The sequence below is a fragment of the Rattus norvegicus genome, chromosome 15 (assembly GCF_021556685.1).
Source record: "Rattus norvegicus strain SHRSP/BbbUtx chromosome 15, alternate assembly SHRSP_T2T, whole genome shotgun sequence".
Lineage (NCBI taxonomy): Eukaryota > Metazoa > Chordata > Mammalia > Rodentia > Muridae > Rattus > Rattus norvegicus.
The window spans coordinates 15,115,911-15,132,636 of NC_141548.1; the positions used below are offsets into that span (position 1 = coordinate 15,115,911).

The following is a 16,726-nucleotide window of genomic DNA, read 5'->3' on the forward strand; positions in this document are numbered from 1 at the left end:
AGTCAGTGCAGTTTGTTTTAGAAAATGGTGAATTTGAAAGCCGAGCAGAGGCCACTTAGCAGGGACTTTGTCTCTCCTTTGACCTTAGACAGACCATTGCAACTGAGGGAGAGAGAGTCACAGCCCAGTCCAAGGCCCAGTGTTCGACTGCCTGAGGAGCATAAGCAGCTCCCACTAAGTCGATCCTCTTGGCGGCAGAGCCATGGCCTGACCCCTGGCCATCCACCTGGGACTCAGGCTGATCCCTGCATGGTGAGTCATAGTCAGAGTTACATGTTGTAAAGCGGGGCAGGGTGAGGAAAGGAAGGGAGGGCTAAGGGAAGTAAATATAATTCAACTCTGCTCAACTCTCATGGAAGATAATTACAACCAAACAAGAAAATTAAATGTCAAAGTGCCAGACTATATTATAATTAAACAAGCACAGAGCAGGTTTCAGGAACATCAGGGCTACCATCTAAATGATTCAAACAAAGCTTGTTAACAAGGAAGGCAGGCACCTTGCCATTACTCCAGAACTCAGCACTGCCCCATCCCTTGGGAGATGGCAGGCAGCAATGCCACATGTGGATTCCTACAGGGTCGAAGACATAGGTTTTTGTTTTGTTTTGTTTTGTTTTTTTGTTTTGTTTTGTTTTTTTGGATTTCGGTGCTAAGACAATACGGCTCAGTCCTCACAGCGGAGGGAGCAAGCCCATTAGGACACCTGACAGACAATGCAGTGTGTCCATTCTCTGCACGTTTCACTTACTTGTCAGGTGAGGGTTAGGAACAGCTGTGCACAGTCATGCCTCACAGTGCCTCATCTGCAATCTGCTCTCTGTATGTGTTGGCTGAGTACTGTTGAAGCAGCTTAGACTGTCCAGGAGAACCAGATGCCTTCCTGAGACCCCGTCACTGAAGTACTTAAAGCCTCGGCAATGTCACTCAGCCTTCTCCTCATAAGCTCTGACGTGTCTGACATTTGGCTTTGACAGTCTTTGCAAGGCTTCTTGTTATGAGAGGCTAGGAGGCATGATTGGTTTTTCTCTACAGTTATTGGCTGCTTCTAGTATTAAAATAGTAAATGGCATATCTAATGTTTCCTCCAAAGGAATAACAAAGGGCTTTTGGTCAACTTGTCCTCCTGTCAATTCTTAACAACATATCCCTAATCTTCAGCTCCTACATCATTTGGAAACAGCTTCTAAGTAAGGATCATCCTGAGTGAGGCAGCCCAGATCCAAAAGAGCATGCATCATACGTACTCACTGACGAGTGAATATTGGCGAAAAAGTACAGAATACCCATGTTACACCCCACAGACCCAAAGAAGTTAAATGAGAAAGAAGGCCCAAATAAGGATGCTTCAAAGCCACTTAGAAGGGGGAACAAAATAGTCATGGGAGGCAGAGGGAAGGAAGAACCTGGGACGAAAAGGGAGGTAAAGGGGAAAGAGGGCAGAATCAGGCATGGGGAGAGACAGGAGAGAGGCCCAGAGGACCAGGAGAATGAAGGGAAATATGTAGCTGCCCAGGGTAGTGGGTGGAGGGATCTCTAGGAAGTCCCAGATGGGGGAGGCTCCCAGGACTCAATGCAGGTGACCTTAGCCAAAATGCCCAACAGTGGGGATATGGAACCTGAAGAGACCATTTCTAGCATCCAGACAGCACCCCCAGTGGAGGGATGGGGATACTAACCCATTCATAAAACTTTTGACCCCAAATTGCTCCTCTCTAAAAGAAATGCAGGCACAAAAATGGAACAGAGGCTGAAGGAATGGCTATCAGTGGCTGGCCCAACTTAGCATCCATTTTAGGGGTGTGCACTAATCCCCGACACTATTACTGATACTACGTTGTGCTTGCATAACATGGCTGTCCTCTGAGAGGCTCTACCCAGCAGCTGACTGATACACAGACAGACAACCAGAGCCAAGCATTCGACTGAGGTCAGGGCCCCCCATGGAAGAGTTAGGGGAAGGATTGAAGGAAGGGGATAGCAACCCCATAGGAAGACCAACAGTGTCAACTAACCTGGACCCCTAGGAGCTCCCAGAGACTTAGCCACCAACGAAGGAGCCTACACAGGGTGGTCTGTGGCCCTTGGCACATGTGAAGCCTGGGGCTACATTTTCTGGCCTAAGTGGGAGAGAATGCACCTAATCCTACAGACACTTGATGCGCCAGGATTGGGGGATACCCCAAGGGGGATCCTCTCACAGGTGAAGGGGAGGGAGATGGGGGAAGAACTGTGCAAGAGAGACCAGGAGGTAGGGGCAGCATTTGGTTTATAAATAAATAATTAATTAATAAAAAATAAAATAAAAATTAATATGCATTAAAAAGAAAGAAATTAGATCATCTGCAATAGGGAGAGTGAAAGACATTATTAAAGTAACAGCCAAGTTCACGTTTCTTTAGTCAAAAGCTGAGTATTATAAAAATAACTTTCTAGATTGCTGGGTAATTTCGTGTCTATTCCTCCATTATTTGCATAACAATGTGAAGAGTTCAAGGCAGTGGTTCCTGAGTTCTGTGGCATACACTTTCTGAGCTGTGATATTAAGACAGAAAATGTTATAGCTCAAGTAGAAAGTTATTTGGTTTTCAATTTTTCATCATTTCTTATAACAAGGGACTGGTGTCTCTCATGTTTACATCCTTTAGAGAGCCTTTGGAGGGAAGATGGTAGGAGGGAGTGAGGAGGTAGGAAATGGGGAGAGTAATCACCCACAAAGCACTGTGTGGTATTTGGAAAGAATTTAAAGACTCTCTTTCTTCACTGTGCTTTTAGGGAGTGACATAAAAAGGATATTAGTAAACTTAAGTAAAGTACAGGAAATACCAGAGAATACAAAATTCGAAGTGGCTTAAACCACGGAAGCTTATATCTGTAGTTATTGCTTAGATCAATAACTGACACAGTCGAGGTGATGGGATACTTTCAAATCAAACCCTTTCTCCTCAAGACTGCCTCCTATGGGGAAGGCAAGATGGCCCAGCCAGTAAAGGTGCTTGCTGACAAGGCTGAGGACCTGAGTTCAATCCCCCAGACCCACAAGGTGGAAGGAGAGGATCAACTTCTGTAAGTTGTCTTCTGATCATATAAAGATCAGATGCATGGCACTACATGAGTGAACACACATGTACACATGTGTGCGTGCATGGACACACACACACACACACATACAAAGTTAATAACAATTAAAAAGAACCCCTCCTACCCCAAATAACTTCACAATAGTTGGGTGAGGGAAAACCTGAAATGAATCCAGCTTCAGCAGTTACGCCATGCTGTCTTCAGTGAGCTTCCTACCTTCTGTGAGCCTCGGTCGCTACTTCAAAATGAGAGTGGATTAGGGGTGTGGTGAAGCAATAGGGCTATTATTTAAAAAGTCAATACAAAGCACCCAACATAGTCCCATACACAGAATAGAGATTTGGCGAATGTCTTCACACACACACACACACACACACACACACACACACACACACACACACACAATCAATGGGAAAGCTTAAGTAAACAAAAAAGGCTTGACCAGTGGAAGGGGAAGCCCTGGGTCCTGCTAAGACTGAACCCCCAGTGAAGTAGATTGTTGGGGGTAAGGCAGCAATGGGGGGAGGATGGGGAGGGGAACACCCATAAAGAAGGGGAGGGGGAGGGATTAGGGGGATGTTTGCCCGGAAACCGGGAAAGGGAATAACACTTGAAATGTATATAAGATATAAGAAATACTCAAGTTAATAAAAAAAAATTTACACACACACACACAAAAAAGGCTTGACCATTGCAATATTATAACACTTAGAGTTTCAACCACCAGAGCTACTCTTGGTAATGAGAGATTGTACACTGTTTTCCTGAGACAAAACCCACCCATGGCAGAGGTTTGCTCACAAGACTGACTGGTTTAGACACAAGAACCTGAAGTGGCACACAATGGGCAAGCTGTGATGCTTTGAGGAAGGGAGAGAGGAGAAGTTGATCTTCCTGCATCTCTTTAACATATGATGTGTATATATGCATGCAGATATCAGCATTTGTTTATTGGTATGCTAATCAGATTGTGTCAAATGTATTTTGATTAATTTCAGTTTCATGTGTAATTTGATGAATTATAGTTTTACATTCCATTTGATAATATAATTCTCAAAGTACAAAACAATTATTTTCTCAGTATTTATCACAGTACTTTATGATTTATGTATTAGAGAAAATAAAGATAAAAACATTAGATTTAAAAAAAAACACAACAAATTCTGTCATGACCCTCTCCTCTTCTATTCATTTGTTTTGCCTTACTTCTCCTTTTCCCAATTTGAAATTATTAGTAATTAGTAATTAGTAGAATGTCTAATTTCAATTTCAGTAAATTATATGGCATTTCCAAAAAAGATGTATTTAGAATGAAAAGAAAATGACATTTGTGGAGGGCTCTTGTCCTTTGGATGATGAGTGGTATTTCATGGACAGCCGCCCACTTGGGGTATCATGCTCCACCTATATACCCTCTACACTCATCCTTTTGTCATAGTACTGTCCTTAGGTGTTGTCGGAGCAACAGGGAGAGACACCCCAGCCTTGTCTTCAAAGTGCTACAATAAAGTGTCCTAGGATGTTGAGCAGTAATGCAAATCTTTTCTGTAATCATTTAGGCAAAAACAGAAGTAGAAAGGAGCTATGGTGCATGTGTTAAGGCACACGTTTTCACATCCAGGACAAAGAAACAGCAGTGCGTGCTTTAGGGCACAAGCTTTCACATCCAGGATGAAGAAGAAACGGTGCATGCATGCATTAAGGCACAAGATTGCACATCCAAGACTGACTTCAAATTAGGTACCTGTCCAGCAGTTAGCTAATTAAGGAAAACATTGTTTTCCTGAGTGTCCTCACATAGGTATTTGGATCAGGGTTTCCAAAAATGCCATGCGATATCTTTAACAACTTGATTTATCTATACTTCAATCTGCTCTTTGTGGTTTAGTATTAATATATTTAATTTTCAAAGATAATTCTCTATTACCATCATATTTATAAGCTTGTTAATCACATGATTGAAGGTCGTCTAAAACAAATATTTAACTATTGTATAGTAAAGTACGATGAACATTATTTTAGAATTATTGATAATAAGTGTATATGTATTTTAAATAACATAGTATGAAGACCTACAGGAAGTAGATATCGATTATTATTTATCATGTTCAAGTTAGTCAACACATCAATAGTCCTAGGTACTGTTGTTTGGCTGTTGAGGAAATTTATGGTCCAGTGTTTTAAATTTTTTTCAAGTAAACAATATATCAATCTTTTATGGGCATTATTGACAGCTCTTTCCCAAACTGTGGCAAAGAAGGAGTGTCTGAAGCCAAGAAGTACATCTTGCTGTCACTGGGAGAGAGTGCTATTTCTTACTCCTGTTATTTGCTGGAAACACTAATAGGCATGGACAAAGGCTGTTCATCAAATGTCTGCTTTCTCCAAACAAAGGGCCAGAGAAGAGCTCCCAGTGAGAAAGGAATCTTTTTTTTAAAGTGTCTATTCTGGGATCTTAAATAACTATACTTTGGGAAAGGGAGCATTAGCAGAGAGCTTACGTCTGATCCATACACACAAGACAGAGGGCAGGTGAAGAATGCTGTGCTGTCTGGGAATGAAATGGACTTCAGAGACCTCAAAGCCTGCCCTTCAGTGACACACTTTCTCCTACAAGGCCACACCTCCTAATCCTTCCCAAACAGTTCTACTAACTGGGCACTAAACCTTCAAACATATGAGCCTGTGAGGGTGGTTCTCATTCAAAACACCACAAACAGGTATACCAAAAATATTTAACCAAATGGCTGGATAGATAATGGCATCATGTAATATGACCATGACTAACAATTCCCCCAAGGCAATGATCCTGGTTCAGCCTTTTACAGTCACTCAGTGCAATCAATAAAATAACCATACTATTAGGTTACAAGTAATAACTGCATGTTCACATCAGTCCACACATTAAAATATTTGACCAGATGCTATGATCCCACATGGCTTTTCCAGTCACCTTTCATTTTGGTTACCCTCCCCCTCCAACCTCATCATCTCCCTTATCCTCCTGTTCCCTGCTCTGCTTAAACGTTTCCGTGCTCCACATCTCACCTCTCCAGTTTTATTTTACATACTGTTCCGTCTTGAAAACATCCTCTGTAAACAGCCCCATTCTCCCTTCCTGGATTCCACAGATACTCTCAGTTAAACATAGACTATATGATTTGAAGTTAGGATCCACAAATGACAAAAGAGAAAGACATTTGGCATTTGTCTTTCCAGGTTTAGGTTACTTTATTAAATACGACTTTTCCTGCTCATATTCATTTACACACAAACTTTTTCTTTACAGCTAAATGAGAGAGGGGGAGTCACTGTCATCAGCTGTATTCCTGATTATTATATCACCAGGCTCCAATGGTAGTTCCGAATCCATGGTCATACTAAGTGCCCTTATTGAATTTGATGAGTCACAAAGCAAAACAAGAAGACATGAATGTGAAAAGGGCTTGTAGGAAGTTGGGAGTTTGACAGTGGGAGGTAGATAGGAGAGGTTGGGGTAAAAGTACAATGAATAACCATGAATAACCGGGAAATCATGAATTGTATGAAATACCAATGAGCCATCTCATCCAAACTCAAGAATAGCTTTACAGAAAAGAAGTTGAGGCTCCAGCTAAGCTTTTTCTGCTATTAAAAACACTTGCTATAGGATGAGGGCAAGAGTCCAGATCTCACACCCACATAATAACCTGGGTATCCTGCACACTTCAGGTTTTTTAGAGTTACACACACACACACACACACACACACACACACACACAAACCAACACCCAACCTATATTTCCACCTGAATGTCTCAGTAAGAGACTTTTTATGACCAGCTTCGCACGGTCCCCTCATCCTCCGAGGCTTAAACAAATGTAGTTTACACGTCTGGCTTTAAAAGGAAACTGGCTCCTCTGTTGGAAGTCACTTTAAGGTACAGAAAAAGAACTCTTACTTTATGAGTCTAATTATCAGGTTTAAGTGAAACTGACAGCCTAGAAAGGTACAATAAAATGGCTTCGGGACAATAGCAGGCTTCAGTAAAGCAAATGCCAGCCTATCATCTTAAATGAAATCGTGCGCGGTGAGCTAACATCTTTATTTCAGTATACTATATAATAAAAAGGGTGGGTTTTTTTTTTTTTTTTTTGGAAAAAAAAATCTACCGGCAAAAAAGAAGCAAATGAAGTGAGGCACATTTTAGTTGCTACACAGAACCTACTTTACAAAGACATGGTGCTCCAGAAATCTGAATATGTGTTATTAAACAAAAACATTAATTATGTGGTTTTCACTGGGGTGGAACAATGTAGAGTCATTACCCAGAATGTTCTATGTGTCATGACTTTCCCTTTACTGCCAAGTTGAATCTGTGCTAAAACAACTACAATGGAAATTAGAACATGGGAGTTTTGGACGGCAAAGAAAAATGGGCACTACTTTTTAAGAATCATGACATTAACCTGAAACATTTCGCCTTGGATAAGAAGTATTGGCTGAGAAGGCAAACAATAAAGAGATCAAACTATGACTTTAAAGCTGATACGTGCATCCATAAAGCTCTTACGGAAAACCGTAAACTCATTTTGGAAGAAGAAGCAACAGAGCAAAGCATTTCCAGCAGAGAGATAAGCATGCCCCTGCCTCATAGCCTGTAGTAGCTGTTCAGTGTTATAACCAGATGAATACTTGAGATTTGCCTGATGGAATGTTTCATAATTTGACGCGAAGAGACATTAACTCACATAGTGGAAACAGTATTCACTTTCAATTTCAAAATCTCCCCTTCTCCCCCTCTCTAATTTTATTCATTTTTATTTTATGCATTTGAGTGTTCTGTCAGCATGCATTTAAGTGTACTAAATGCATGCGATGCTCATGAATGCTAAAAGGGATGTTGCATCCCATGCAACTGGACGTAACAAGGGTTCTGACTTTTCCACGTGTGTTGTGAACCAAGCCCTGGTCATCTCCAAGACTACTCAGTACTCTTAACTTCTGAACTACCTCCCCAGCACCTCTCTCTCTTTAAAGTAATATGCTTACTTATTTATGCATGTAAAGACTGTATGAGCCTATGTGAGTACACATGCATATGAACACACACACACACTCCCTTTCCCCTTTGCTTTTCTTCTTTCTTTCTTTCTTTCTTTCTTTCTTTCTTTCTTTCTTTCTTTTTTCTATTTAGGTCACATATGCCAATCTATTAATTTGGAGCACAGATCCACAAATAAAACAGAGCATGTGGCATTTGTTTCCTTTCCGGTCATTAGTCAGGAAGTCCAGGAGACTTTAAAACCAGTATGAGCTGTTGCCACTACCCTTGGCTGCCTCTAAGAACTTGTTGACAAGGCCCTATTGATGTTACCACACACTTTGGACACAGGACTTGGAGAAATCAAATTGCAATTGACCTGGAAGATCTCATACTATCGGATGTTATGCAAGCTGCGAAGAGAGAAAAGCGATCAATAGTTCTTCCCCACTGTAACTATGGACCAGGGCAGTGGCCAGACTGACTACTGCCACTGATGTAAGAGTGGTACTAAAATCTTGGGTGTAACTATCGGCTTTCCAATTGGACTGAAGGGACATTCAATAGGAGGGAACGTGTGCCTTGAATGATAAACATAGCCAGTTATTCATGGCAAGTGTTATGTTTCAGTCTCCTCCACAAATAAAACTTCATAGCTAAGAGGGACCCTCCTTAAGATATAGAATGGGAAAGGGAGGTGAACTATTCCACCCTGCAGGGGGCTTCTTCCTTGAGGTTCTGGCATAAGCAACAGTATAGCCCCAGAAAATCCCTGAAACTGGCCAGATTCAGTAGGCTCTCCAGTCCCTTGGAAGGAAGTAGTAAGCCATGTTTTCAGCCAAGCAAAGCTGCTAGAAGAAGCAGAAACCCAACTGAGCTGACTGAAAAAGACTTAAACCGAAAGGACCACTTAGAACTGGCACTCTCCAAATTGTTCAGCTGCTTGCACTTTGTGCAGTAGAACTAAGTCCCAGCTTCTGTGAGCTCTCGCTTTTGCTGGGGTGGTAGGCTTTGATAATTCTGTAGTTTTTAAGTCAATTCTGCTACTCTAAGTAATTGCTCACCCATATTCTCACTGATAATCCCAATAAAACTCATTGGTTCCCCGTTGCAATTTGGTGACTTCCTTACTTTGGTTGATCAATCATCAGTTCCTTATCATGTTTCCCCTAAAATAGTGTGGAACAACAGTTGGAGGGGCCACAGACCCCAGAAGAGAACCTACTGATACCATTTTCCAAACTCTGTATAGTTTCTAACTGTATTCGAAATAGTTATTCTTATGCCAAGAAACATATGTGCTCTCCCCCCTTGTCCTCCTTGCTTTCTGTTGATGTTATTAAGACAATGACCAAAAGCAACTCAGGAAGTAAAAGGTTTGTTTGGTTTAAATATCTCAATCAGAGTCCATCAATGAGGGAAGTCAAGGAAGGGACTCAAGCATGGTGGGAACTTAGGAGCAGAAACTGTGGAGGCTGCTTACTCCCCAAGGCTTGCTCAGCTTACTTTCTTAGACAATCAAGGACCACCTGCCCATGGGAGAGGCTACCCACAGTGGGCTGGGCCCTCCCACATCAATCATTAATCAAGAAAACACCCCAGAAGCTTTCCTACAGGCCAACCTGGTGGAGGAATTTTCTCAATTGAGGGTCCCTCTTCTCAGTGGACACTAGCTGCTGTCAAATTGGCAAAAACAAACAAACAAAAAACAAAAAACAAAAACAAAAACAAAAACAAAACAAAAAAAACAACCAAACAACTGAACAAAACCCAAAGAACTTATCAGCATCCCCATCTCAAAGAGGCTTCTTTTTGCAGCAGATAAAGACTATTACAAAGATTGATAACTGGTCAAGATGAAGAGACTAGATGACCTTGGAGTACCCAGCCCTAGTTGGTACATCTACAACACAACCCATATTTATACCCAAGGCTTGGGGAATATCACAGTGACAGAAAGATTGTAAGATCCAGGGAACTAGGATGTTTGTTATAAGATAGTGTCTTCTAGACATCACAGGGTGCTGTACCCAGGAAACAGCAACACTATTGTTGCCTAAATGACACCTGCATAAGTTGACAAGTCAGTATGAATGAAATAATTTTTCATAAGGCCCCACCCTGAGCTAAAGAGCTACAGGCAATAAATAGCTGCTGAGGTAGAGAAAATAATTTTTCTCCATGATTGAGTCCCCTGCTAGGTTTTTCATCTCATGTGGTCAGCCCAACATTCATATACATATAAGCAACTCAGTAGGTTCTCTCTCTCTCTCTCTCTCTCTCCTCTCTCTCTCTCTCTCTCTCTCTCTCTCTCTCTCTCTCTGTGTGTGTGTGTGTGTGTGTGTGTGTGTGTAAAACAATAGTAATTATAGAGGAGAAGATCTTAAATTTGAGGGTCAATAGTGACACTGGAATAGTTGAAAGATGGAGATGTGCACATTATGTATAGTATTCCAGTCATGTATAAAGTTCTCAAAAATATTATTTTAATGGTAGGTCTTATTTTAATCTTTTTGCTGAAAGCATAAGAATGAACCTTTCCCTTCAATGTATCCAAAGTTAAGTTAGATGCTCTTACTGAATGGGTACTGAAAAGCTAGCTGTTAATAAGGGAAATTAGTGTAAGATAGGGCTTTGCCACAAACATCACAATAATAAGACAATATTGAAGTGACTATTTAGGCATATACTACCTACGAGTATCTCTATATCTCTATACTTTAGAGATAATCCTGATTAAAATATTTCCTCTACAGTCCACACTGCAGAAATTAATATGCATGATCAAACAAAGCAAGGGACATTTTGAAACAGTAGCTAGTGCCACTAATCAGCAAAGGGGAAGGGACGGAAATTGATGCACCTGGTCCTTTTAGACCACAGGTCTGAAGATGATTCTGGTCAATTGAAATCTGAGCTAAAGGTTTTTGAAGAGAATAATCTAATTGTCAGAAGACGGAGGGTGAGATCATCCTAGCAGCAGCAGGGCTGAAGTTCAGAAAATGCAAAGACTCTGAAGAGATAACCAGTTCCTTCTAAACGCCATAAGAAAGCAAAGGTGGTAGAGGGGAGCCTAATTATGTACGAAGATAGGCAATTAGGCATATCATGTTGGAGGACAGTGTAGACAATAACAATGGATGCATTTTATCCTGATTGTAAAAGGAAGTCTTTCCCAGGTGTGCCAAGGAAATGGCATGATCTCATTAAAACCAGAGTGAGATGACTTACAGTTGAGTAGAGAACGGATTTGAGAGTGGCGAGATCAGCAGGGCCAAGTCAGAAGACTCTCTGGGAACTCTCTTGAGAAGCAAGGCATGGCAATGTCTATACTGGGGTCCAAGGTGGACAGAAAAAGATGGACTTGAGCTGCTTCCAAGCATCCAAATGGGCTCTTTCTGATGAATTAAAAAGGGAAATAGGAAGAGATGCTAGATTGACTCCTAGATTTGAGGCTTTGAGTGCTGTTCACTAGTAGGGGGATGCACAGAGGTCAAGTTGAAGGCAGAAAGCATGAGGTCTTCATGAAGTTCTTGTTCCCAGGTAACTTAAGGCACTCACAATGGAAAACTTTGAAGAACAAGCCAGGGTTAGTGAGAATAATTCTGGACACGTTGGAATCGAAACGGCATATTTCAAAATAAGATTGAATGACATTACTGTATTAATTACTCTCGTCACTGATAGAACAAAGTATCTGACTTAAAAAAAAATAAGGAGGGGAAGGTTTATTTTTGTCTCAGAGTTTGACTCATCACGGTGTGCAAAGAGTGAGGAAAGCAGCATGAGGCAGCTGGTCACACTAAGTTAACAATAGGGTCTTTCTGAGACCTGGTGATGCATGCCATGGAGCTCTGCCCAGGCTGCTCAGTCCTGACTCATGGCTGTTACTCCTGATGAGGGGCTGTGCCTCAGTTGCTGGAAAGACACCTGTGGAGCCCGAAGCAGATATTTACTAAATTTGAATCATGCTCACCAGCTGCAAAGCGAAGTCGCTGAAGAAGGTTTGTGTGGGTTTGATCAGGGGCACGAAGGAGAAGAATCTGAAAGTGAAAGGACCAGTGCTCATGCACCCCAAGACACTGAGACTCACAGAGAAACACCTTGTGGTGAAGGTTCCAGATGAGGATCCACGAGTGACTCATTGATTTACATAGACCTTCTGAGATTGTTACTTCTATCAGTATTGAGCCAGGAGTGGAGGTTGAAGTCACCATTGCAGATACCTAAGTCAACTGTTTAAATAAGTTGACCTAATTGTTAAAAAAAAAAAAGATAACAATTAGGAAGCAGAGAAATATGAGCATTAGTATTCAGCTGGTGTCCTGGCTAGTTTTATGTTAAATTGAGACAACTTCAAACAAACTAATCTGTAAGGACGGGACCTCAGTTGAGAAAATGTTCCCATAAGATTCAGTTGTAGAAGGGGTTGGGGATTTAGCTCAGCGGTAGAGCGCTTGCCTAGAGAGCACAAGGCCCTGGGTTCTCGGTCCCCAGCCCCGGAAAAAAAAAAAAAAGGTTCAGTTGTAGGACATTTTCTTAACTAGTGATTTGTAGGAAAGGGTCCATTGTGCATGGTGCTATCCCTGGGCTGGTGGTCTGAGATTCTATAAGAAATCAGATCGAGCAAATCATGAAGAGCAAACCAGTAAGCAGCAAGCCCTTCACGACCTATGCATCAGCTCCTGCCTCCAGATTCCTGCCGTGACTGAATTCCTGTGGAAGTGCAGGCCAAATAAACCCTTTCCTCCCCAGTTTGCTCTTGGTTATGTGTTTCATTGCAGCAACAGTAAACCTAAGACAGCTGGCTTTCCTCTTCTGTTTAGTTCCAGATCCCAAACCATCACGGCCTATCTAGACCATCCTCACAGGCATGCCCAGAGGCTTAACAAGAAACTATGGTGGACTTAAGCATTCAATATAAAAACACTTTGATCGCCCAGTCAAAATGAGTTTGTTTAAATTCTGATTCAACATCCAGGTTGAGCTTTTGAATGTATAGTATTTATATGTTAGTATTCTGATCCACTGAATCATTACAGGTTCTCAATTCAATCTGATAGTACAAAGTGTCCCCCATTACTCTCCTCAGGGACCTGAGCCATTTCTGAACAGCCTCAAAGTTCCTGGATAGGGGGAATCACTCACTTTGTAATACATGAAGTACTACGAGGTTTAGTTTGAAAATTTCCCCTACATAGGCATTTCCAGAGATTCCTGCAAATTCTACACAAAAGAGCACATGCTAGCTGACCATTTCCAACACCACTATGTACAGCTGCCACAGCTAAATTCCAGTAGACGATTTGGATAAGCACAAGTCCCATTCTTCAGACTACTAAAGACCCGAGTTCCTGAAGCAAAGTGCAGATCCATCAGAGCCTTTGTTGGCACACTGGACAGCTTGTCAATATATATTTTTAAATTCAACTAGCAGATGATCAAAGGATTAAAGAAATCCTGAACCCTAGGCAGAGTCGATCCTCTCAGAATGCCCTCAAGGGCCTGGTTTTGTAAATGAAGTCATGAAAAAAGGATTTTAAAGCACCATTGTACCCAACTTGAGCTAGATTTTCTCCAGGACAAAGAACTGGCTCCCATTGGAGAGCTATCAGGGGACACGGGGATTAATACACAGTCCATGTGGCAACTACATATTTATCACTTACTCCATGTCTCCCTCATCTGTTTTGCCATTTGCTGATTTCTTTGACTTTCAAAACCCAGAAAGAACACAAGCAGTCCTTAGGGGCAGAGATGCACAGACAGCTTTCCAATTTTGTTCTAAGATTCAAATGAGCTAACCCAAAACATCAAACCAGAATTCTCTTCTCAAAATGGTTCTGGAATTAGAAAGGGGAAGGAAAAGTTTTGGCTTTCTGAAGCTTTGAGTTTCACAGGAAAATGAGAAAACTCATTACCGTCTTTCCTAGATCACACCAAATGCAGAATTTTGTATATTGATAAGAAACAAAGCTAAAATGTTCTACAAAAATGGGCATAGCTGTGTTGGTGTGGTTACCATCAGCCTCAGAAGGCTACGGCAGGAGGATTATGAGTTCAAAAACAGCAAGAGCATGTTACAATTTCAACTATATCAACTACATCCGATCAAAATAGCAACATGGCAGATTTTTGAAGGGACAATATCCCTTTACCTTAAACCACCAAATACTGACATTTAATATTAACAAAAAGGTAGCATATTGGACATTACATCATAGTGAGCTTGAATACTGGGGTCTTCATTTTAGATTAGGTTTGGAAGCCATTGGGATGATGCAGCAGGTAAAACCACGAGTCATGTAAGCTTGGAGAGGACCCAAGTTCCATTCTGATGCCTCCATTTCCACACTTAACAATATGCAGCTTGTTGATAGCACTAGGAGAGCGGGGTTGCCATAGCATGACACCATGTTTCCAGTGGCTTTTAGGACACGAATCCATAGTTTCTCTGGTGGCTGGAAGTCCAAGATATGGTGCTGGAGGTTTGGTTCTTTCTCAAGACTCCCTCTGTTCCTCAGCTCATGGATCAGTGTCCTCGGCTGCCTCCTTCCCTCATGGCCTTCCTGCAGACACCTCAATGTCTTTCTCCGAATGAAGATTCCAGTCATGCTGAAGTGAGTTCCTACTATAAGGGCTTCACTTTAGCTCAGAGACTTCTGTAGAAAACCTACTTGCATACTTAGTGACTTGCATATTCTCAGACCTGTTGGTGTAAGCATTTGGGAGGGTCACAGTCCAGCTTATATAGGAGACCATATGCATGACTAGTATATTTTTCTTTATTAAAAGTGATGGCAACCCTTCATTCATAAATACTTTAGGTCAAGGTAACAATGAACCTCATTCATTTCCCTAGACATTGTATAAAATTCTCAAACAAAACTCAGAACTTTGCAGTAAAGATGCTGTGATGGCTAAAGAAAATCCTTTCTGTGCCCGTCATCCATCTTGATACCTAGTAGTCATTTGTTTCTTATTCAAGTTTCTGGACAGTAAGTTTCCAACAACACTGATTCCTTAAGCCCAACCCAGAAATGTGCAGCCATGGCCATTGCTTGTTGTGCTGTGACTAACTGCTGATTTTGGCTTCTGTAACCTGCTAACACAAACACTCAAAGACAATTTCAAGGTTGCCTTGCCCATCTATCCAGTCTTAGAAGAATGGAACAGCTCTTGTGGCTCCTTCACTCACCTCAGGGTGACAAGTCTCTGATTGGGTTAGAGACTGTGGCCCTGCTAGCAGCTTTCATAAATTTGGCTAATTATAATCTGAAATGAGTCTAGTGGTATTTTACCCCCAGTGGTCTCAAATTTCATAACAATAGCTTAGCTTTCTGCATCCTAGAGTCTTAAGAATAATGGCACCGCTGTCAGGAACCACCTTAAAAACTCCTTAGATTCCTTATCCACCCTTTGAAAACCAACTTTAAACACCCCCCCAAATCCTATATATGACTATCATAAAGACAGTGCAACACTTCTTTGAGAACCCAAAGGTATGTGTCTTATTTTCTTCTGCTCTTTTTCGTTACAACCTTTGTGCTTAAGGCAATGTTAAAATATCTTCAGTAAACCCCAGATCTGCTTCAAAATCTTAAATAAGAGTAAAGTGTTCCTGAAGGTATGAATGGGTAAGTATAGTGTGTGTGTGTGTGTGTGTGTGTGTGTGTGTGTGTGTGTGTGTGTGTGTAAATGTAGATTTAGTCTCTTAAAAGAAAGAAATTGCTATTTGTGACAACTAGATGAGAATGCAAACACTATACCAAGTGGGAAAAAGACAGGCAGAGAAAGGCCAGTGCTGCCTGCATGATTAGCTCTGCTCCAAATTCTCTCTTCAGCAGCGTTTGGACTCACCACAGGTCTAACTCGAATCATGGAAACTGGGAGCCAGTGTAAACTTTACTTACTCAGTTTGATTATCTTCCGGCATTTTCACGATAACAGAAAGCGGACTGACTGATCCACTGGCATGTACAAAAAATCACATTCCTTTTTCCTTCAGTTGAAAGTTTGCAGGGCAGTTTCTCTGCCTAAGTGCCCCGCACGCTCTGCACTCAGGCAGGAAACCTATCATTATCTCAGTCCGTTCATTACCGTGCTCTGCAGGGATCTAGTGCACCCCTGCTGGGAAGGTACTCCTGAATCAAGCAGGCACAGCCTTGGCCTTGCCTCTCTTCCTGGTGCAACCCAGTTCTGTCTTTGATATCTCCTCACAGCAGGCTCCAGGCTCTATAAATTCATTACTCATCTCTTCAGGCAATGAAAAAAAAACCACTTTGTTTCCCATTACATCAACAGCAGAAGGCTGACCCATGCACACCCACGACACCCAGTCACTCCAGGTTGTCATTTTTGCATTAGCCTCTGACTACCACTATTATCATTTCTACTCCTGGGAGACATTTGTCACTCTCCTGCTCCTCTGAAGAAGAAGAATGCCGTTCAGGAGCCAAGGAGACCAGAAGCAATGTATAGATATGAATTCCTACTTTGCCACTTAAGTGTTTAGGTCCCCTGAAAAGTTGTTAAGTTTATTGAGCCATGTTTTCTTTAGATAAAACAATCGGGTGAAATTTGTAACTAGTTCCCAGTTGTTATGAAAGACATGAGTTCGCA

The 16,726-nt window shown here is 41.6% G+C and overlaps 1 protein-coding gene and 1 pseudogene across 1 annotated transcript in view; one reads left to right on the forward strand and one right to left on the reverse strand.

Annotated features, from left to right (window-relative positions):
• The window catches only part of Synpr (synaptoporin), a 326,780-nt gene that overhangs the window by 234,697 nt on the left and 75,357 nt on the right, over nucleotides 1-16,726 (reverse strand). The gene's annotated exons all lie outside the window — the stretch shown is intronic.
• Rps20-ps5 (ribosomal protein S20, pseudogene 5) lies at nucleotides 12,001-12,334 on the forward strand (annotated as a pseudogene).